At 41.9% G+C, this 24,484-nt stretch overlaps 1 protein-coding gene across 13 annotated transcripts in view; it reads right to left on the bottom strand.

The window, feature by feature from the left end:
* Positions 1 to 22,755, bottom strand: part of rbm47 (RNA binding motif protein 47) — a 49,276-nt gene extending 26,521 nt beyond the window's left edge. For 2 of the 13 annotated variants that reach the window (XM_026171041.1, XM_026171042.1), the window contains exons 1-2: positions 10,510 to 11,627; positions 8,768 to 8,922 (exon numbers count right to left, since the gene is read on the bottom strand). The gene's annotated coding sequence lies outside the window, so the exon portion shown is untranslated. Of the gene's footprint in view, positions 1 to 8,102; positions 8,400 to 8,767; positions 8,923 to 9,499; positions 10,452 to 10,509; positions 11,633 to 22,602 lie in introns of those variants that run through there. The other 11 variants (XM_026171028.1, XM_026171030.1, XM_026171027.1 and 8 more) reach the window with 11 other exon arrangements.
* Between the last annotated feature and the right edge of the window lie 1,729 nt (positions 22,756 to 24,484).

Genomic DNA, 24,484 nt, shown 5'->3' with positions numbered 1-24,484 from the left:
TATAATCAGTCCACTTCCATAAATGTACTGTATGTCATGCTTTAGCATACAAGTAATGCATCTTTTGTCTTTTGGCATCATCCCTTACTTCCTGGAAAGACTGAACAATCTCTAGCTAGCACACCTAAAGAAATGAAAACACACACACACACACTCGGTAAAGTGAGAAGGGAAGGTAGGCAGATAAGAACAGAATGAACAGAATGAAAAGCGGATGGAATTCATCGCTGTTCTCGACAGCTAACGCACAATAGCTGTTCTGCTAAACAGTGTCATGCACACCGCCCCGAAACAGAGGCTTAATGACGTGAAAAATACAAAGACATCACCCTGAGAAACCAAAGCAGTGTGAATTCCACCTGTTCACCTGCTCCCGTACTGAAACCCCTAATACAACAAAGGGGAGGGAAGAAGGGGGGGTGTGGGAACATAAGAGAGAGGGAAGATCAGAGAGAGAAAGAGCCCGACTGTCTGCATATAAAGAGTGTGTGTGTGTGTGTGTGTGTGTGTGTGTGTGTGTGTGTGTGTGTGTGTGTGTGTGTGTGTGTGTGTGAGAGAGTGCTTCAGTGTGGATACTTTGTCAGTTTTGTGCATCAGTTCAGATTCAACCTACGGAACATTCCATTCTGGCACAGTGTGAGTCTGCGTGTGCACATGTTTGTGGTCGTGGTTTAGATTTGAAGAATACCGGAAAGTAGTGGTTAAATTATCTGTTCTTAACATATATGTAAATGACTTTACTGTCCTCTTAAGTGATGGAAATTCAGCCCTGTGTGTCTGCGTTTGGCCTTATCAGGAGATCCAGTGCAGAGCCGTGTGTAGCTTCTTTCCCTGCAACAGACTCACTTACACACAAAACACACCCCTCAACAACATCCACATTTACTCGCCCTCCCTGCCAGTATCAAACCACCCTCTGCACACACACACACCTTGCCTCTTGGCCTGCTGTCCAGACAACTAACCCATTGTGTGTAGCAACAGGTATGCAGAGAAGAGTCTGTTTGAGTACATGCAACAAGAAACTTGGTGTGTGTGTGTATGTGTGTGTGTGTCTGTGAACAAGCTAAAAGGATACCTTGGCATTTTTTCCCCAAGTCTGTTTCATAATGATTCCAACATGAGCTTATGCACTTTACTTTTGTTTTGTAATCTCTGCAGCTCCTCTACGAAAGCACCTGAAGTTTAACTGTCTGTTAGGACAAACGTAGGGTTTGTCCTACGTCCCTTACATTAGAAACCGGTTATGCCACTGCTAATATGGACAAATACAGAAGACAAAGCATCATACATACGTTTGTGAACCTGTCTTATAACATGTCTCCGACCTCACTCGTTTAACCCGAAAGGGCGCAAGAGGAGGATTTAGGAAACAAGCAGTGAAATGAAGCACGATAACAGCATTAGTGTACGAGCAGGTTTGGGGGACAGAAGAGGGAAGGGAGGGAGGCGAGCAGGATAGGAGGAGAGGATGGAGGGTTCAGCGGTGTCACTGCACTGGGGGGGTGGAGGGGTTACTCGTGGGTCAAAGGTTGAACAGCACAAAGGCAGAGGGAGAGAGGGGAAAGGGGGGAAGAGGAGTGTTGATCCAGCCTTCGCAGTGAGTGGAAGTCACCTGTTTACACACTCGACAGTTCCGCCACGCTCACAGAAGGAAGGCAGTTGCACAATATCACATCTCAAAGGCACAGTCTAATTACAAAGAGGGGAAAAAAAGACTTTTTCACATTTAAATGTTGTGAAATCAGTCTACACAGACAGATAATCCGAGTTTTGAAATAACTGCCTCCTTATCGTGGTTGACAGCGTTCATGTGGTCAAAGAATGAAATATAAATGATCCCTTTGAACACTAATCTTCAGTGCTGTTCAGTGGAAGCACTACATATTATTAACTATATCTAGGAGGTGAACACAAGAGTACACAGTGTAAGAAGCTAAGTGGTGGTGGCTGGGGTAGATAGTGGAATTAAGAGTTTGGACAGTCTGACACTACGATTTATATTTGAAGTCCTACTTGCATGTTGATTTAGGCAAAAAAAAAGTATGGTTAATTAAAGTGGCAATAAAATCAATGCAGATATCTTTCAATTATAAAAAGTGTACCAATGCTTTAGTTGAGTTGAGAGTAAATAAACTGTCAGCAACCAGTGAACAGGTGACCTATCTAACTGTATTTTGGAGAAAGAATTTTTTTAATTTAATGAAGACACAACTTGCATATTCTGCTACGTATCTACAGAGCAGATTTAACACATATGTATAATCCTGCTACTAGACTTCAGAGGTTTCAACTCCTGATAATGTGGTTTTTTCACACACAGCACAGCATTTTCCTCAAAATCTACTTCCGCAAACAGGATTAGTCCGTTAACTGTTCTGGACAGACATGTTGGTGCTGAATTTCTTAAGTAAAATAATCACCACAAACTGGTTGTTTGTGCTGTCTTTGCAGCACAGCAGGTTTCACCAGTACAAAACCACTCAGAAATAACTGAATGCGGAATCATTACATGGTAATAGTTGTCCAAGCTTTCATAAATATGTTTCAAGGAAATGATTTTATCCTCAAAAGTTCCTGCTTGAGAACATTTCAGATCTACAAAAGGGTTTGATTCACAGCTGAACATTTCTGATTGGTTTAGTAATTGAGGGATAACTTTTGTAGTAGCACAACAAGAGCTGCTCGCTTTTACCAAAAGAGAGACAATCTAGAGAATTTGTCGATCCTTTAGTTATTGATAAACAAGGCTGGAAAGAGCATGTTCATCATGATAAATGTCAGAGGACACCTTGCAGAGTAGGTAGTTTAGCAGCGACTTGCTTTGTTGCTTGTAAAGTTGGCTGGCAGACTTTGCGTTATATCTGTCCATGCAGAATACATTTTTTTAGCTTTCTCTGGGTACTTAGCAAAAAAGAGCACACACAGAAGGCTTATTTTTGCATCTCGCACCACTCTTTCAAGAAACAGTTGCCTTTGAGCTGACTGAACTGTGGTGATGATCTCTGCCTGGAGGTCAGAGAGCCATCAGAGGAAAGAAGGTAAAAGAAGAAGAGTGAGAACAATACAGAGACCTGGGGTTTTCTTGACCTGGTCATGGGCGTAGCCATCCTTGGATAAAGCTAAAGTTACAGGAAGTGCTTGGATGAAATATCCGATTTACATAATGGTTCATCTTTCACAGCAAAAATTCACTTTAAATCACCCAGTGATTATCTGTGAAGTTTCAGTTGTACAAACAGACCCTTTGACCATAGCATTTCACTCAATGCGTAATCTATAACTGAAGAGTACATTTGTCGGCTTATCCACGTTTGTAACATCTGAACAGTTTGTTAAGCAACTGGACATCTGCTGACGTTACTTTTTATCCTGGCTGTGCGAAAACAGCCGTCATGTTACCGAAGATAAAATATAGATAAACAACAACGTGTCTGTGTCGTGTTTGTTGTCTGACAGTATGGTGATGTCCTAATCTCTGGATAAGGACAATCTCTGCGAGGTCCTGTGCTTGTGATGTTACTAAGTGCAACCCTGGTTTTCATCCAAGTGTAACTTTAAAGTGTGAAGGAGGTGTCTATCCAATCAGAATCCAGGATGGCTGGATTATAGATTTTGCTCCTGATTACAGCTAGCACCCATCGTCCTCTCAGTACAGATGCCGTTAGTTATGAAAATAATGTCCTGAGCTCTCGAGCATCACTGCCCAGGGTTGTAACGCTTTAGTGACTGTTGTCACTGTCTCATTATGGCTATGGCTAACGCCACACTGGTAAGAGCTGGTGTGGTTATCTACAAAGTTCACTTGTGGGTCATATAGTTTCTCTACTCCTTCCACTGCATAAATACAGAGTTGGTGAACCTGACAGTTAAGCTCAGTGTCTCTGTGCAGCTTTTGCTGTGTTTTGAAGGTGATCGTCTGTGGTCATGAAGCTATTTAATGCTTCAGTTTTGAAGCTAGCGGTCCTACGTTTCAGTGCCGACTTGAGTCGGGGGTTCCAGATTGAGTGAGTGAGGGGTTACTTTGATGCCCCCTAAGAGCCACATGAATGCTTGACTCATAGGTGTTACTTTCTCCAGTCGTCTCAATCAAAATATTCGACGGCCTTAGCTAAAAGCTCAAACACTTCAAAACAGTAACTCTAAAAGTCCTTTCTGGTAAAAATGAGACTACTTTAGCATTACTAAGGATCTGTGCATGACACGCTACAGTTCTCTCAGATTAAGAGGCAGGAACTAAACAGCTGTTATCACTGTTTTAGCTTGGACGGGAGGCTGAAGGGTTTAACCCCTCATACCCCTTATTTGGAGGGATGAGCACAGATGAATGTGTTGTGCATCTCAGACTGAGAAGAGCCTGTAGCAGAACATTTTGCAGATAATAAATGGCTCATAGCAGAGAGATGGCAAGTCAGAGTTGTTACCGCTCTCCCTCAGTGGAGGATGAGGGGCTGATGTCATTGCTGCAGACAGAATTGGTCGGGAACTGTTCTCATCTTCTGAGGGGGGGAGCGGGTTTAAACCTTTTGCTAAGGAAAGAGTAACAGGAGCAACAATAGCTGAAGGAGTTTGATGGGAGAAAACAGAACTAATGACACTCCATAGGGCTTTTCCAATATCCTACGTACACTTAACTGAAACAGAGCCGTAAGAAGAGTACGCTGTGGAGGACACCTCTGCCCAGAGGTTAAAAAAAATAAAAGTTAAGAGCAGAAGAGGGAGGACAATAAGGGAGCTGGGGTTTTCTTGACCTGGTCAGAGGTTTAGTCCCAGTGATATCAAATCACAGCTACGGTTACAGGAAGTGATTAGAGGAGGGATCCAACCATTTACCTGGGTCGTGTTTCAAAGTAGTTTTTATTTTTTAAATCAGCTAATTAGTTCAAGATTGATCTTCAGACTACATTTATGAGATTCAATGCTTTATGGAAAAATACACGCTCACTCTTACACCCTACAGCCAATTCAGAATCGGTGATTAACCCAACAGGCATGTGTTTGAACTGTGGGAGGAAGCCATGCAGGTGCAAGGTGCAGGGAGAACATGCAGACTCCACACAGAAAGACTCCCGGTGGATTCAAATCCAGGATTTTATTATATAATATTATATAATAATAATTATATTTCATTAAATCTCAACAAGCCGTTTGCTAAAGCAGGGATGTTAAAGTCATTTTACATAAAGGGCCACATAAAGTTTAAGTGGGCCAAACGAGTGAAGCTCTCTCTTTCTGTCAGTGTAAAGAAGTTTAACATTAAATCCCTCAGATAAGAAAAAGTTTCAAGTTGCAGTTTCAACAGCTCATCTCACTTTTTCTACACAATAAAGAAATGTGCCTGTAGTAAATCAAAGACATCTGTCAGCCTGATTCATTCAGCTTAAATTGTAAAAACCAGAAAAAGATCTGGTAGCTCATCGCCCAGACCATCCTGTAATTATGAAACAGGACGTTTATTTTAATTCACAAAAAATCTTTCTTTTTCTTTCATGTTTCTTACTGTGGAATCATTGCAAAACAACACAAAACAGGAATTTCTATTGTAGAAAATGAAAACAGAAACTATCTTTTACATAATTACTTGGGTGTAGTGTGAATGGCCACGGGGGAGGGCTTTTTTTGGTAGCAAATACTGTAAAACTTGTGAAAATACAGATGCAAGCCCATGATTTAAGTCCTCCTTCACATTTTTCCAAAACCATCAGTGGGCCAGATTGGAGTCCTCGCCAGGCCGATTCTGGCCCTCGGGCTTTATATTTCACATCGCTGCTCTAAAGTGAAACAAACCCTAACCAAAGCGCTTGAGGCGTGTATTATAAAACTAATTCTTTCAACAAATGTTTTTTTCAATGGTTTTTAAAAACACCATCACTTTTGTTCTGTTTGATAGACTTTCAGAAAATCTGATTTCATGAATTGAGGAACTGGCCCTTTAAAACTCCTGATGACTACTGTTCCTCCAAATTTATTTGTCATCCTCTCTGACAATCTTCTAACATTTCTTTTCCGCCACGTTTCTCATTCTCAACCCTTATTTTCCATCTTTGTTACAAGAGGAAGAGACAAGCACATTATAAATCATATGTTCCTCTCCCTTTTTTTCCACCTGTACTTGTTACCCTATTTTTTTAAGCTCGGTTCAACTTCCCTTCAGCTCACTGCTGTTCGGTGTTTGGCCCGATCAGAGGGGAGCTGAAGAGGGAGGTGGGGGGTTGATAAAGGGGAAGAATGTGGCCATTGTGCTTTCCCGGTATGTGTGTATTTGCGACAAACAGAAAGAAAGAAAGGGAGAGAGAGGAGAGCAAGGCTGATCAGATCTTGTTACAGGTGTTTCATAAACAACACAATAGCACTAACAGGTTTCCTTCTGCCTCTCCGCTGCACTCGTTACTCTGCAGCTCTAGATCTCTGCCTATGTGCTGGTGGATTAGGCTTACGGTTTTGTCGCGTACACACCACACTGAATCTGTGCTTCCCCATCATAAGCATAAGATGATCATGTGACAGACATGTGACATGATCATGGTGCACGCTTGTGTCTGTGTGAGTGTGCAGTTTATGCTGTTTCTCTTCCTTATGCTTGAGGTTTGCTGAATAATAAAGTCCAATCGGTTTCTTGCTTTAAAAAAACTGATATGTTAATTAAATAAAAGATCTCTTCCTGTTGCCTTCTGGTTTAAGAAATCTGTCTTTTCTTCCTGAAACTAGACAGGGCCAAAACACAGCAAAAATAAATTCAAACTAGGACAAACATCGAGATATAAATGTATGTCTTAGATGACGTCTGCTTCTGTGCTTTCCACTTGTGGAATGTGATACAGCGAGTTGAGAGATAAGCGCCACTCGGAAAAATGGTTCACCTATTGAACTTGGTTACACAATCAGTAACGAAGCCACAGCTACTGTCCGAGACGGCGACACAGACAAACGCAAAGCCCCGATTGAATAACCCCTTCCATATGCTAACCATTCAACTGGTTTCTATTTTTGGCTTCGGTTTTTACATCAGAATGTCTAAAGAAGCCACGTGTCACCACTTCATCAGGTCTGACCAGCACTTCAACACACACACACACACACCTTTGAAACACCTTACAGGTCCAGGTATTTACAGTATTCACACGGAAGCTGGCCATCTGTACACAAACATTTCGTCTTGTTTCCATCACTTCAGAAGGCAGCAAACTGACTTATGCTTATTTCCTGAAGACATACCCTCATGCTAACCTTAAACTGGCTCTAACCTGAACCCAAACCTGAATTGAGGTCACTGAAGTTAACTGAAACTAAGCTAAAGAGTAAACTAGTGAGAAAAAGAACAATTCAATTAACTGAGATAAAATAAAACTTCTGACAAATAAAACAAACGTACATGGTAGTTGTCTTTAGTTTTTGTCAGTTTGGTCAAATTTGCTCAGATAGTAAACGCGAGGTCTGTGCAAATGTTTACCGAGACTGGATGTCTACAAGGCTGTGAGTGACAGTGGTGTGTTTGTATTGTAGAAGCTAATCTGATCTAATCCCTGACAACGACCTCCAATATTATAGAGAAAAATAATACTGAAAAAAGCAAAAACCAGACGCTCTCATTGGATCTCAGAGAGTGAGCAGAGTCTAGCCTGGTTAGTACTTTGGCTGTAAGCTTCGTGTGGGACTATGGTGCAGTGGTTAGCACTGTTCCAGGTTTGAACCCCAGCTTATCTACCCCACATGGACGTGAAGTCGATGTAGACAAGTGTAGACAAGTAGATAAGTGTATAGAATAAAGTACAGTATGGATGTATGGTTAAAATGTGACTTCTAGTCTAAAAGCACTTTAATAATCTAACTTAAAATTTTCCACCCCAAAAAAATGATGAAGGAATAACTTGGTCAACCGGCCCCATACTGCATGCCAAACTGGTTACCAGGAAACAGAAACTAAAGTTAACTTCAATGCAAGTACAACTTAAATTACTGTAAACTGGCATATGACTTACTGTCATTTTTACACTCTGATTTCCTTTCAACTGACATTTAAAAGTCACACATAGTATATTATTGTACTTTGAATGCTTGCTTGAATGAGCTTTAGCATAAATAAGATTTGAGGCATCACTTACTGCATTTCCTTATGTGGAGAAACACGTGAATATTTCCAGAAACTACAGCTGGACAAATGACAGCTTGGCAAATTTGAGCGGATACCCTCTGTGTCAGTGAGACAGTTGTTCTTGAAAAGATCAGCTGGATGTAAACTGTCACACACACACAAAAACACACAGACACACGGGTACACACACGCACACACTACTCTGCTTTCATATGCACACATATATACTCGAGCAGCTAAGTCTCGTTTGCACAACAACAGGACACCCAAGGCTAACTGGCGCCCTGCTCGACCAGTTTCTGAAACCCACACACACACACAGAAGATGACAAGACAAGAACACATAGAACACACACACACACACACACACACACACAAATAAACATTCAGTACTCGCTCCGTAACCTTGCAGTGAAGGTTACAGCAGTCAGTTGGGTCAATGTGAACACTGGACCAGCTGAAGAAATGTCCTTCCAGATTACCCACTGTGTGAGTGTGTGTGCATGTGTGTGTCTGTGTGTGAGTGTGTGCTGTTAAACCTCCAGGTGAGAAAACACACCATTGCTCTCAGCTACATTTACAACATAACTGTTCAGACTGAAATGAGAGAGAATTTCTGAAAAAGAAAAAAAAAGGGGGGGGGGGGGGGGCACACACGATGAGTTCCCAGCCAACCTGTAGGATGATGGGACGTGTAGTCACGGCGTCGGCGTCAAAAGGCAACGATCCGGCTTGTCACTTTCTCATCTTCCCCTCCTGCCTTCTATCTTCCTTTGTACAGACAGTCAGGTTCTCTCCGGCTCCGTGTTCGCTGTCAGGGCACTTCCTGTCTTCAATGACAAGTCCCCCAAAGCACAATGAGAAGAGATCTCAGACACTTCTGTCAAACACACTGCACACACACACACTGCACACACACACACACACACACACACAGAGGAGAGGACGACTCAAAGTTTCTCTTCTCCTTTTGGTGTTTTTTTGGATTCTGACTCAGATCCTCTCTGTTTGTCCTCTCCTCTGCTCCAGTCACGACAGCGCTCGTAGACGTAACAGCGGGAGACGGGAGAAGGAGGCCGGTGCACAAGGTCTCGAAGTGGAGGAGAGAACAGGAGGTGACAGAGTTGAAGGAAAGCATTAGAGAGAGAGAGGGAGGGAAAGAGGGAGGGAGCGAGGGAGGCCACTGGTAATTAGTGAGTCTGTACCTGACTCTCACTGACATAAGCCCCACATTCCTCAGAAGCGAGAAGGGGGGAGAGATGAGGAGGGAGAGAGGAAAAGGGGAAAAAGTTTGGAACACACACTAATCATCCCAGGACACACATCAGAGAGGACCCTCTTCATCCCAACATACACACAACCACACACACACACACACACACACACACACAAATCTGTCTTCCTTACAGCACAGCATAACTGTCACGGCGCTCAAGTCAAGCCTGCATGATGTTCAGCGAAGGTGCTGCCGCTCCTGAAGCTTCGCCGTCTGTCACCTAAACGCTCCACACACCTGCTTTTAGTCCCCTTTCTTTCTTCTACCTCTCTCTCAGCTCGTCTTTCCCTTTCTGTTTCTCTCTTTCGCTATGTGTATGGTGTACACACTGCCAGCTCCTAAAACTCACCAAACCAGAATCTGACTGCCCATACCCCCAGCACACCTCCTCCCTGCCTCCTCCTTCCTATCATTCCGGATAGGAAACGCTATCCTCCTGTGGCCCTGTCTAATCCAAGTGTGTGTGTGTGTGTGTTTGAGTGAGTTAGTGCGATCAGCCAGACCTGAGAGAGGAGATTCAGCAGCAATCCTCTAAAGGAGTTTCCTGCACACCTACCACATGATCGCTCTCATCCACCGCTTGCTTATTAGTGATGATCACACACGCTCATTCACAAATACACACATACACCCCTGAGGTCACGATGACATGCTGTCTTTACACTGTAGTGTTCACCTCTCTGACGTGCGTGCTGCAGATCCCTCTGTAATGACACCTTTGTGTAATAACAACCCACTCGGGCACTCTCTCAGGTTTCTTGTGTTTGAATTGTCAGCATGAGCGTGACAAAAAGCATGACTGACAGCTGAAAGGGAAATCCAAACCTTTAAATGTCCAATATAAACAGTTTCTCACTTCTGTTAAGGAGGGTTATGCCGTAAAGCTGAACAGAAAGTAAAAACTGTTTTTTCTTTCTACTCCTTCACACAGTCCTTCCTCGTCTCATGCACTTTATCCTCTTTTCTGATCTTTTCAGAAAATGTCATACTTGTTTGATCATGTTATTGAGGTTCAGCAACCCTCAGTCACAGTATTCACTTCTCATTCAAGACTGCGTAAAGTGTATTCCTGTATCTCTGTGTGTGTGTGTGTGTGTGTGTGTGTGTGTGTGTGTGTGTGTGTGTGTGTTGGTTACCCTACCTGAATTCCTTGGAGAGTTTGGCGTAGGCGGGACCAAGCGCTTCCTTCTTCCTGATCTCAGGTACGTGGCGAGAGCGACGTCTTTGTGACAGCCAGTTGTCATGGAGACAAGGAGAGAGCGCTGTGCTGAACAGGAGTGTCCGCGGTCAGCCAACCAGCAGACTGAGAACAGAAGAGAGAAGTGAGGACGCTGGATTTCTGTTTAGTGTAACAACACACACACACAGAAACACACACACACAAACAGTAGGGAACTTGCGAGCATGTGTGTGTGTGTGTGTGTGAGTGTGTATAGGAAACTGAGATTGAGTCAGATGTGCTCACACAGAGAAATAACGTTTCAACACAGCGGCTGAACTCTAGCAGGGAGGCGGCCGGGCCGTTGATTAAGTTGCTCAATACTTTTTGACTTTAATGCTTACTTAACAGATTTCACACAATCCTTAAAAAAACTGCAAATACAAAAGCATATACACGGCAATAAGTCAGGCTTCTGTAACTGCAGCAGGCTGTGCAGTTCACCCCAAGTAATCTAAATACATCACGATACAGGTTTCACGGCTGATTGTTTCCTACTCTACTAACATAAGAGGAAGCGGTGAAGAAGCACAGATTAAACAAGTTTTAGCCACCATTGCCCGATTCTAGAGTAAAAGTAGATAAAACCCACCTACACCCTGGGACAGGGTTGCACCAGCCAAGCGTAAGCCTAGTCTTAACTACACCCAGTCCCAGTGATTCACATTAATTGCTGGGGTGGATTTTTAATGATTTTCTGGTGTCTCACTAACTTATAATTTTGGCTTTTGCAAGCAAATAAAATGGAATAAAAGAAGAGGTGATTTCACCACTTCAACACTGGAAAAGCAAAATTACTAAAGCTGTGCAAGAACGCACAGGTGCAGAGTCTAGTTTGGTAAGAAGAAGAAACAACTCGGAAATCTGTTCAGAAAACAGTGGAAGGAAAAAGTGGAAAGATGTTCAGCTGCCGTGTTGAGGTCCAGTCGCAGCTCTTCAGTAGCTCTTTCCTTAGAGAATCGAAACAGCTCCCCAGTGCTGTATCTGTCCATCCCTCACAGCTCTCTACTCTCTAAAAGTCTTATTGTGGAGTCGGTGTCATAAAAAAGCTGATATTTTAACTTCACATGTGCTCCTCTGCAGGTTCACGATTCACACCACGCCCAGAAGAACGCATAATCCTATATTGCACAACAGGCAAAACTCTTATGTCAGACTTAAGATGCTAAGATAAAACTGATTACGCTTAAGACCTGTTGTAAGCTCTGCTGTTACGACCAGCCCGCTGTGCCTGAAGTTTGGTGGTTTAAAAAAAGTAAAATAAATGGACAGACGCAAGTTCATCGTAATGCTTTGTGGAAAAGGCACCCACACACGAGCGCACATTTTGTATATTCTTTGCATCTTTCTGCCTTTGGTCCGGTCCTTATTTATTCTCAGTCAGAATGTGATCAGGTGACTGACTCTGCCATTTTAGGATCTTTCACCTATTTATTCTTTAAAGCTTTAGTAATGTGCTGGGCGTCTGCCAGTAGAGAATCAATCGAACAATCAATGCCAGAGTACCTGTTCGACTGGTGACCTGCTTGTGTTTTTTCTCTGCATATTTGGATAAAGGCTGATCTTTGTTTCGTCGTTCCACAGACATTTGCCCCACATCTTTACCCGTTTCTTGTTTTGCAAATTCCAACCTGCCTAATAACCTGCTTATAGGGCTTACCTGGGGTTTGTGTCTCGTGATGAATCATCTGACCTTTCTTGCCTACGTACCAGGAAGCATTCTTGACTTATTTTGCTGTCTCAATATATTTAGAGGGTTTTTTTCCCCACCATCACGTAAAATTATTTTTCCAGTCATCCACACTGACTGGAGTTCCTCAGGCTTTAATATAATATGACTTTGATAAAGCTTAGAATTTAAGGTAGCATCTGTAATTTCACATGCGAAGACCAAAAAAGCCCAAATATTTATGGTCTGTGTCGTATAAGGCATGCATATCCGGGGAGTGGGGTGGGGGGGGAATTTCCATAATTTTATTATCCAGCAAATCGCTTTTACTCGTTTCCTAAATAAACCTGTGTTTTTTCCAACCACAACCATTTTCTTTACAGGATGAACATCCGCCTGCACAGACTTGCTTTAGTTAAGTGTTACGTCACAGTGAGTGGAAGATCATAGCTGCTTTTGAGTACCATTATTGATGTGTGTTGATACAGGACAGGCTTTTGAAAGTTATAAATCCCCACTGACAATATAATAACTCTGACACGAGATGAACGAGTTTATGGTTTAAAGACCATCAGCTTTTGCAAGACCAGACTTTATGAGGTGGACAAAGTTTCACCGGCATGGTCTGTGCACGTGAGGTGAAAATTAAAACATTAAAATATATTTGTTGCATGTAGTTTGTTCTGTAAAAATCAGTCTGGTATGTAGGACTACAATAATTATTCATTTCAGATAAATATGTAAAATGTGTTTTGTTTATGGCTTGTGCACACTCTGTCAGTCAATTTTCATACACAAATCATGCTGTTTACGCCAGAAATAGATCAAAGTGCTCCAACAGAAGTTTTAAAAAGTCATTATGAGGACTGAAGTCTTACTGCGTGACACTGATCCGGCCTCCTATAGCAATGCTTTCTGTGACCGGGAGGAAATCATTACCGATGGATGTCATTTTCACAGATAAAGGCAGTTCTATTGAGTGCAAGGGTTGGTATTGTTTAAAAGTTTACAGTGCTCATATCATGTTTAACAGTTGGAGGCTTCCAATAAAGAGTAGTCGTTCATAGGTCACGGGGAGATAAAAGTGTGATCATATACAGTTCACTGTGTCAAAGGAGGGAGGGCGGCTTAAACTGAGAAAGCTCCATTTGGCTTTTTCCCATTTAAAATGGCATAAAACACAACATGAAGCTGATTACAGTATAAGTTAAGCTGAAAAATCTGTTAAACATACATTTTCTTGTTTACAAAAGGAAAGAAAAGGAAATCCTTTAAGTGGCATCTGTAAACAAACCAGAGTTGAAGGATAATCGAGGTTAATTACCACCTGAACTATTTCCGTATTTAAGGTTATGCTTTATAGCTTCTCCTCACTTAACAAGACAGATTACGACAAAAAAAATAGGAAAACAAATGAGAAGAGTCGTTATTTTAACGAAGTCTCACACTCACTGGTCACTTTATTAGGTACACCTTACTAGTGCTTGGTTGGACCCCCGTTTTTGCCTTCAGAGCTTCCTTAACTCTTCATGGCACAGACTCGACATTCCTCAAATTTTAGTCCATACTGACATGATAGCATCACAGTTACTGCAGATTTTTTGGCTGCACATCCATCATGTGAATCACTCATGTCATCACAGCCCAAATGTGCACTGTTGATTTGGGATCTGGTGACTATGAAGGCCATCTGAGTACAATGAACTCACTGTCGCGTCCAAGAAACCACGTTAATGATCTGCGCTTTGTGACATGGAGTGTTCATGGTCAGCAACAATACTCAGGCAGGGTGTGGTGTTTAAATGGGGCACAGAATACCCCCCCCACACACACACACACACAGACACACACACAGACACTATTACACTAACACCAGACCCCTGAACCATTCACAGAAGGTTGGACGGACCCATGGCTTAATGCTGTTTACGCAAATTTCTAACCGTGCTATTCAAATGTTGCAGCAGAAATCGACACTCATCATACTAGGCAATGTTTTTGCAATCTTCTATTGTCCAGTTTCAGTGAGCCTGTGTGATTTGTAGCCTCAGTTTTCTGTTCAGTATTCTGCTGTTGTATCCCATCGTCTGTCTTCAGAGATGACCATCTGCCTTAGCTGTAACGAGTTTAATCGTTTAAACAAATTTAAACAATGCCAACTCTTGCACTCAATACTGCCTTTATCTGTGAAAATGACATCCATCGGTAATGATTTCCTCCCCGTCACAGAAAGCATTGATATAGGAGGCCAAAGTCAGGAGGCCAAATGTTAAATCTCCCCACTCTCCTCCAACATTTGACATCAATAAAGCATTTTCACCCATAGACTGCCGCTTGACCAGCCCGAACGTCTCTGTAAACACTAGAGATGCTTGTGTGGGAAAATCCCAGCAGGTCAGCAGTTCCTGAAATACTCAGAACGGCTTGTCAGGCAACAACCAAAGTCAACAACCAAAGTCACCTGAATCACCTTTCTTCCCCATTCTGATGTCCAGTTTGAACTTCAGCGAGTCCTCTCGGCCATGTCTACATGCATTTAGTTTCTGCAATGTGATTGGCTGATTAGATATTTGTGTTAACAAGCAGCTGAACAGGTGCACCTAACAAACTGGCTGGCGAGTAGTCATTTCAGCAGATTATTTTTGGCACTTTAAGTTATTTAAGAAAACTAGAAAAAGAGAACACCTCAAAATCCTGCACCCTTCATTAAACTTGTAATTTACAGGCACAGAGACTTGCACATGTGCACACAAGAAAGCACACACTCCCCAGAATAAAAACCTCAGACCATGCCCTCGTTCCTACTTAATAGAAAGAGAGATCTGAGACACTGAGAGGAAGCTTCCAGCTCTCCTGATACTCTTATGACGCCTCACAATGGCGCACAAAGGGATGAGGCAGTTTAGTTATTCACCCCCAACAAAGTGGGTCCAATCAAGTTGTCACGCACACAACAAGGAGAACGGAGAAAGGTGGAAAACTTGGATCATGTTACTAATGTGAACTGGATTTACGAAGTCTATCAAAAGACCGTAAGTGCTGCGACTGCAGTTCGCGTCTCTCTTCAAGACCATAATTCTAGTTAACAGATTTTGACGCAAAGACTTTGTTTTAAAGTCAGGTATGTGCGATAAGAGTTAGATTTGAACAAGCTTCCAGGAAATTAATCTAAGCCAGTGTAATGTTGCCTGAAGCTATATAAACACTAATATGCACAAATATCCTTGAAAAATGTGTCAAGTGTTTAGCAGTGGGTAAAACTAAAAAGCTCTCCTTCAAATATTACTGCCTGCATCGTGGGGTAGTTAAACAAGAACTAACAAGGAAGCATTATGATGGGAAGCAACAGCATCAGACCTGGAACCACTTGTGTGCACATTTTATTTACACAATGTGTGAATGTGTGCGCAGCTACAAAGCGTATCTCTGACGTCTCATAAGTATGTGAAAGCCAATAAATGCATAATGGTAGGTATTGTGTGTGCAGGGAGATATTAGAGATCGGGTAAAAACAACTTGCTCTCCCTTATTGTGTTTGATGCTGAAGAACAGTGAATGAGACAAGCAGCCGTCACAACTGTACACCAGGCGTGGGCAGCATTGTTTCTGAGGCTGACACGGGCTCAGCAGAGTTCATCGTGAACTGAAGCTGCTAAATGTGGTTCATGTTTCTGCAAGAAGCTGAAACAAGAGCTGGACTCGACACATGAAGAGACAGCTGAAATGTCTTCCATTGTTTGTCTCATAGTATAACTACCAAGCTCTACAGCTTTTATATTTTCTCAGAGGTTTAGTTTTTCTTTTATGACATCGGAGCCATAACTTGTGTGCTACAGACTGTATATAAAATATTGACATAAACACAGAGATGTGCAGTCCGGTTTTGGTGTCTTGGAGGCCGATTTAATGAACCAGCCGTAGAACAGATTGAGATACCAAAGGACCGTTTCAGATGATCACAGCTTAAAGTGCAACCTTCCTTTTAATTCTTTTTAAGCCTGATGTGGAGGATCGTTTTTAAAAAATGAACATCATGTTGTCTTCAATAAGACTTGAACTCGGCAGTTGAGTCCATTAGCATATCAGTGAAATGTCTGCTGCCGCATTAGTGCGAAATGTGTCTTTTTCTAAGCTTTTATACAGTTTGACTTCTTTTTCCAACCAGAAGAGTTACCTCAAACTGATTCTGTCTGGCCTCTATTTTCAGACCCTGAAGCCATGCTCATCCTTTTTATATTTTAAAAAAATAATAAAACAAGAAACAGAATAACTTGAAAAAGCTACTTTTTTCAGAACTTAATCCAGAAAGGTAAACTTTCGTGGTTATGGCTTACAGCTCGTGAAAAATCAGCTATAATTCTGAAGATCAATCAAAAAGGTTTCAACAGAAATGTCAGAATAATGAAAATTCAGTACAAGGTTCGAGCTCCTTTCTGTAAGTGTCTCTATCGATGCAGCGTGGCAGCGTGGCACTTCGGCTGAGGCGTTACTGAAGTCCAGGTTGTTTCATAGTGGCCTTCAGCTGGTCTGTGATTATTCGGTCAGGTGTTTCTCATCTCTCTCTTGACAATACCTCGTAGATTCTCTGAGTTCCGATCAGGAGAGTTGGCACAGCATCAGCATGTTCAGCAAATCATTTGTAGTAGGTTTTGGCTCAGTGGGCAGGTACTAAGTCCTCTTGGAAAAGGAAGTCTGCATCTCCATAAACCCAGTCATCAGAGGGAAGCATGAAGTGCTCTTAAATCTGTGTTGACTTTGGACTTGATACAGTGGACATACCACCAACAACAGCAGCAGATGACATGGAAACCCAAACCATCACAGAGAACGCAAACTTCACCCTGGTCTTCTAAAACCTTGTATTTTGTGCCTCTGCACTCTTCCTCCAGGATCTAGATTTAATTTCTATTCATGGTAAATGGTAAATGGCCTGCATTTGTATAGCGCTTTACTCAGTCCCTAAGGACCCCAAAGCGCTTTACACTACATTCACCCATTCACACACACATTCACACACTGGCAATGGCAAGCTACATTGTAGCCACAGCTGCCCTGGGGCGCACTGACAGAGGCTCATAGTTTTATTTTTCACAGTTTAACAGGACTTTGGAGCAAACAGCCCAGTTCTTTCTCTCCTTAGCTCTTGTAAGATGTTTCTGACACTGTCTCTGGCTCAAGAGTGGCTTGGTATTAGCTGCTCCTGTACTGAAGATGCCTGCGCGTGGTGGCGCTTACTGCACTGACACCAGCATTAGTGCACTCCTTGTGAAGCTCTCCAAAGTTACTGACGTCATGTTTTTAACGTGCAGTCATCCGTGTTGCTTGTGCACCTTTTCCAACCACACCTTTCCCTTCTATTAATATGCTGTGATGCAGCATTCTGTGAACAGCCAGCTTTTTCAGCAATGACCTGCGTTTTCCCCTCATTGTGGAGGATGTCAAAGATCATCATCAGGACAACTTTCAAATCAGCAGTTTTCCCACTGACTGTGCACTTTATGTGTAATAACTATAGAATATGAACGTCCAACTTATTAAAATTGAATTAGGAAAAAATAAACTTTCTCAATGATGATCTAAGATTTTCTAAAGTTGTTTTTGATTGTTTTGATTTCTTTAGTACGCTCCGCGGTTATGATTCTGCTGGGGTTTCATGACAGACGAGGGCATTCTTCAGCCCTGAGCTGACTCACCTTTAAACTGAGCTATGACAGCATTAAATTGTCTTGAACACGATCTCTAAATAAATAGAAGACACAGCCGTCTTCTATCAGGATGGAATCTGCCACAGCCGGCCCTACCGGCTTAAAAGGAAGTTTCATTTGAATTCCTTGGTCATCCCCGCTCGACTAATGCCACGAGACTTACGAGAAGTCTTTGATTTTGTCAGGAAACAATTACAGCTATTTAACTGATTACACAGCCCTGTGTCGTCTTCTCACCCGGCAGGTGCTCTAACATATCTAGGAACTCGCTGTTGTTGGCTCCTCGGCACAAAGTTGCCTATGTTCACGAGCTTTGCCGGTTGCGCTACAACATGACGAGGCATGTGTGTGCACATGTGAGTTAAACTTGTTTAACAGCAGAGCAGTGTGGCGGGTCTCTAGGAAAATGATAAGCATTGCGTGTGAGTGTGTAGCGCTAACAGTTTCTAATTGTGTCTTGATGAGTGACAGAGATCAAGCCCAGCCTAATTAGCACCACTGAAATTCTCTCTCTCACACACACACACACTCTCATATACACAATGAATACACTGTGTAGCCAAAAGTATGTAGACAGCCTTGTACAGGAGAACACAGGAATCCTGGATATGTGTAAATGAAATACATTGTGCCTTCCTCCCCCTCTAAAGACCACAGATAAAGTATTTGCCATAAAACGTGTCAAAATGTTTAACAATGAGATGTCAGACTTGTTTTTCATGATAACCAGGAGCCACCTGCCTGGTTGCAACCTCACAGTGAGGACACACGTTGAGGAAGTCATCCTTCAGCAAATAATAGTCCCACGTAATGTGGTAAGGACATTTCTTGCTAAAAAATAGAAAATATTTAAACAAAAATTTGAGGCGTTCAAGTGACGTTAGAACCAGGCCAGCTGTTTATCTCCCGTTGTCCACCACCTGCCTCGAGCTCCAAAACGAACGCTTAGATAAAAAGCACCACTTGTCTTCTCGTAAATCTCAGCATCTAAAAATGCCAAACCACTTGTTTAAGAAAAACGTAGCTATATTTAGAGACTGGTCTGATTCAACAAGGCCATGAATCAGGGGTTAAACCGCAGCCTTCACCTTTCAGACAAAGCTCATATCCTATAGAAAGCACTCTCCAAGGAGTGACTGCTTGTGTATTCATGCCCACAGTCCCAAAACAAGAGATTCCAAAATAATATGTGAGTAATGTTTATATGTCCACAAAAATGGGCCATAGAGAGAGAAACATACAAGGCTGTCGCTCGCTGTAGATCAACTCAAGGTCACTGAATTCAACCACACAAAAGAGCGTGAAAGCTAGATCTGAGTGAATAACACCGGTGAGCGTGCGGTTACGTTGATTAAAAAGGGGGAAAAAACAACAACCATGGGGGAAAGAAACTCCTCCGGCACTGTACAGCTTCCTGTAAAGATTAGACCTTTATTGAGAAAATTCCAGGTCGGCTTATGGCCGCACAACCCGCCGTCTCCAACTGGGCCGATTATTGAATTTAATACACACACAAACATCCTCGCGCGCACGCACACACAAAACATACAATGTAACTAGAGCCCTGTTGTGAGGCGACATCGATGACGCGTGTTGGATGGGATTATCCCTCCAGCTGTACTCTCACCCGCAGAGAAGTGAGGCTCATTTGGCCCCACAAAGCTCACTGTGGTTTTTCCACACACTGATAAATCCCACCCCTGCTTTTTTCCAGCATCTTCTCCGGCTTACAAGGTTAGCCTCAATGATTTATCATGTGTCATCTTGGTTTATCTCTGCTTGCATCGGGGCTGACTAGCCCGATTTATTTTTTGAAAATAAAAAATATGACTTTGATTCATAACTTGTTAAGGGCCAGAAGCCAAAAAGTGGCTTTGAAATAAATCACTCACTCCAGCAGTAATTGTGCACCGTGGCTCAATAATCCAAGAAAATGTCTCCCTCTGTTGGTCTGACACAAATATTACAATCATGGCGAGATAAATGACTTTTTATGACTGTTAGCAACTTGCTTATAATAAGGTGTCATTTAAACATTTAGAATGCAAACTGCAAGAGTAAAAATAAAATTCATCGTCAGAAGACAATGCTATGGATAGGGTGGAGGCACGTAATTCACTGTGGTCACCCTTAAAGCGAGCAGCTGAAGGAGGAAGGCAGAGAAGAAGAATCTCTACTGATTTTTATGCTAATCTTTGGATTCTCTTGTTTAATTTAAAGTACATCTTTGATTCAGCTGAAAATTTACATTAATTGTGTGAAAAAAAAACCGAGTCCAGTGTTATTTTAGCTAACACTAGTACAAGCCCTTCAGTATTGTTTGGTTTCTTTGGTCTGCTGGTGCTGTTCGCCATGAAATCACAGACACACAATCCTTTTTAAAGTTGTTGTAGATGCATAGCTATATATTCAAAGGAAAGGGGAGCATTTCGGTCACTTGCTAGGTGGTTATTAGGCAACATGATGACACAATATATCAAATTCAACTCTTGGTAATCTAAATAAGATTTTGCCATCACGATTAAAATGATGTGATCCTTGTATTAGGTGCTGCGGAGCCATAAAAGGGAAAAAAAAACAGGTAATTTAAGCGTGTTGCTAGGTGGTTGCCAGGCAATATGATGACATCACAATATCTGACATCGATGGCAATCATAGACCATGAAAAGTCAATGACACATTGTGACTGCAAGGGACTACAGGGCAAAACAAAAGTGGGTGAAGTGAGCGGGATAAACTTTTCTCACCTTAGAGGTGACTGAAATGAACACTGATGAGACTACAGCGTGGTTACTACTGGACACTCCACGTTGCAGTTGCCTAGGTAACCCTCCAATGTATTTACGCAGGTGTAGCAATGGATGTATGGAAAAAAAAAAAAAAAGAAGGGCCAGTAAGTACACGGGGCGTAGGTTTTTGTGCTTTAACACGCAGCATATTTTGCAGCCATGGCAGTTTTACTTATATAGTAAACTCGCTGTGCTTGTAAATAGCTTTAGTGTGGTAAATATACCTGTTTGACCTTTATGGCTGACAACACTGTGCTTGTGATGAATTACAGAACAAAGAACATGTGGCATAACTAGACTTCCTAGCCTCCCAGCATGAAAAGACATGCTGAGGTGTGAAGGGTTTAGTGAAATCTCCAAGACACTGAGACTGAGTGAAACCTGTCAGGCCCTTTGAATACTCATTCTCAATACGTGACTCACCATTTAAAGCACCGTGTCTGTTTGGTTTTGTGCGTTTCTTGGTTGTTTTTGCATAATCCATCAATTAAAAATTATAAAAAGAAAAGCCTTACCTGCTGACATGTGCTTGATGACTTGGGGACGAGGATTTTATAATAACACATGGCAGGAGTAAAGGTTATTTCAATAAGAGCGTGTTTCCTCATGCAACACTTGGCTGATGTAAAATACTTTGTGAGGGAAAGAAAATGAGGAACATGGTAGAAGTCAGTTTCATTTAAACTCTGTGAAGTTCCACAAACCTGCTTTTTTTTTTTTTCAATAGGAGTGACACCTCTGAAGTCTGATTGCATAGAAGCCAATGTGAAAACAACCCATAGCTTCCTTAATCTGTAACTTTAGTAAACACTTCCCTGATGAGTTAATGGCCTGAGATTTACGTTTTAATTAATTGATTTATGGGCTTTGGGCTTTTAATTGTTTCTTTGAGATGAAATTGACAGAGAAAGAAGCCCCTGCTCCAAAATCAACAACTTCAAGTTCCACTGAAATCTGCAGCTGTCTACATAAACAAGCCAAATGCCTTCTGGAGAAAGGATTTATGGATAGACGAGACAAAGATAGAGCGATCTGACCACCATGACAAGATGTATGTTTGAAGGAGTAAAGATGAGGTTTTCAAACCTAAGAACATTGTATTGGTGGTCACGCATGGTGGTGGTAGCCTCATGCTCTGGGGCTGTTTGGCTCTCAGTGGTCTTGAACACAGTTGGGTGTTACATCAGGTCAAAGATGAGAAACACTTTTAAGAAAACGATCTTGGAATGGGTAAAACAGGCTAACATGAAGTCTCTGGAATGATGTTCCCAAACCCTACTGAAAACTTGAACTATGCTTAAAAGCTGGGTCCATGCCAGGAAACCAACAAATTTAGATAAACTTTACCAGTTCTGCCATGAAGACTGGTGAAATATCTAGCCAGAACTATAGCAGAAGCTTGCTGATGGCTACCAAAAGCATCTGGTTGAGGTGCATCTAATTATATATTAATAGGGTATGCATGCATATATTTCAGCTTGTATTTACAATTTTGAACCTGTGTAGATTAGAAAAAAATCCAGTAAATCCAACCCTGATGCTGTCCATCCAACAGATGCATGCTGTATAATCATGTCACTCTGCAAAAATACCAAACCAAAGAAATCATTAAAAACCCAAAATTACGAGGACATTCATATCCATAATGAGTGTATGCAAACTTATGACCACAACTGTATGCAAAGGTATCGACTGTGAGGTCACCAGGTGGTTGACATTGGCATTTTGGAGCTTACCATCAGCTAACATTATTGAGCTGCACTGCAGTCATAAAATGCAAAGACACATATCGGCTAGTTGATGCTAAGCAAACACAAAAAACAAAAACAAACAAAACTATAATTTCACTCACGACAGCTGAAGTAGAAACTTCTCAGATGGTCCATACCTCACAGAAATTCATGGCACTAATTAAATAATCCATTATAAAGAGTCTCCGACAGCAGGCATAGGGTGCTTCCACTGGATTAGCCTAGCAGTCGGCTCGGGTCAATTAACATGGCCACGCCCCTAACACGTTTAGCCAGGCAGATGAGTGAACAAAAAAAGCAAAAAAACAGTCGTTATGAAAGGGGAAGCTAAAGAACGTTTCTGCTTCCAGGACTTAACAAGTTTAAAATAGCATCCTTATATGTTCTCTTTTCGCTCTGAAATATTGGAACAAAAGCTCATTAGCCTGCTCTCTGCGGGGTCTGCATACTGCTGAGTTCCTTATTAACAAATCACTCAAATTCAGCACTGTTGGAAATGACACGTTCGTGTACTTAAATGAACCTGCAAAAGTCTGACCTAGTGTTGAATTTACAATCCCGATTGTTTAAATACATTCTTCGTAAATCTGTGAAGATAAGACGTGCTTATACATCTTATCTCTGCTTTTGCTAACCTTGAAGTTCAGAAAGCAAGCACGTCCGTACAACACAGATATACTCGGCAGGCTATACGTGCACTGAATGACACAGGAACCCAACACTGACTGCAAACGCAGGTGGACATTGTCACTATGCTGTGACATCAACCCCTGCAATGTGTTTTAGACATGGAATAAATTAATGAATATGTTGGGTTATGGAGCCTCAGATGAACATATCTGACCTAGAGAGTGGAGACTGATGAAGTGCAACACAGACACACATTTCAGCTAATTAAATAATAAAATATATCACCAATCAAAAAATGAAGTTCTCCGATGGTCTGTAATACACAGCAAGCTGTAATATTTGTCAGATGATTCTATTACCCGATTTCAATTCTGATACCCAATTTTGCTGTGCAAGAAACTGCACAATGACAATAAAAAGCTCTAAGTCTATTAAAAATGCTTTAACAGCAGCACATACCTGTCAGTCAAAGCAGCCACATGTTAACATGCTTTTTAATGCTGTGAGGTTGGACATTTAACAGGTGAGTCTGTGGGGATTTACTCAGTTCTGAGCCCAGCCCTAAAGAGCCATTAGAGAAACTGGCGTTTTTAGCACTTCTGCATTTAGCTTCAATTTTTCAGCCCCACAGACTGCAGCCCGGCGCCCTTTTGCATCCTGTTTAAAGCATCTCTAAGCTGCCTTCAAGCACCTATGTGAGCTTCAACCATGAAACCTAGTAAAACGTTACAGCTTGCAAATCAAAAGGTAAATGGAATATACTTCTTTTTTTTTTTTTACTTAACTTGAGACTTAAAGGTGTTTTCTTACTACAAGCCTCAGTCACCTATTCACTCAAATACTTTTTCTATGCCTAAGCATATAAAATTCACAGACACACACTGATGGGTGCATCAGGGGCAACTCGGGGTTCAGCATCTTTCCCAAGGAAGCTTAGCCACAGGCTCAATAATACCAATCAGAGGGAATTCCAAGTGTCTATTAATGTGCATGAAAATATATCCAAGGATTATGTCCATCCTTTATATACAGTCTATGGCATTAGCATCACATCCTGTTTTATTACCAAATGAAAAAATATTGTACTAGTATTGAATTCAAAATCCTGCTCCTCACATACAAGGTCTTAAATAATCAGGCCCCATCTTATCTTAATGACCTTGTAGTACCATATCACCCTATTAGAGCGCTCCGCTCTCGCTCTGCAGGCCTACTTGTTGTTCCTAGAGTATTTAAAAGTAGAATGGGAGGGAGAGCCTTCAGTTTTCAGGCCCCTCTTCTGTGGAACCAGCTTCCAGTTTGGATTCGGGAGACAGACACTATCTCTACTTTTAAGATTAGGCTTAAAACTTT

This window comes from Astatotilapia calliptera, chromosome 6 (assembly GCF_900246225.1).
Source record: "Astatotilapia calliptera chromosome 6, fAstCal1.2, whole genome shotgun sequence".
Lineage (NCBI taxonomy): Eukaryota > Metazoa > Chordata > Actinopteri > Cichliformes > Cichlidae > Astatotilapia > Astatotilapia calliptera.
Note: the sequence above shows the minus strand (reverse complement) of the source record. Positions and strands in the feature narration are given on the sequence as shown.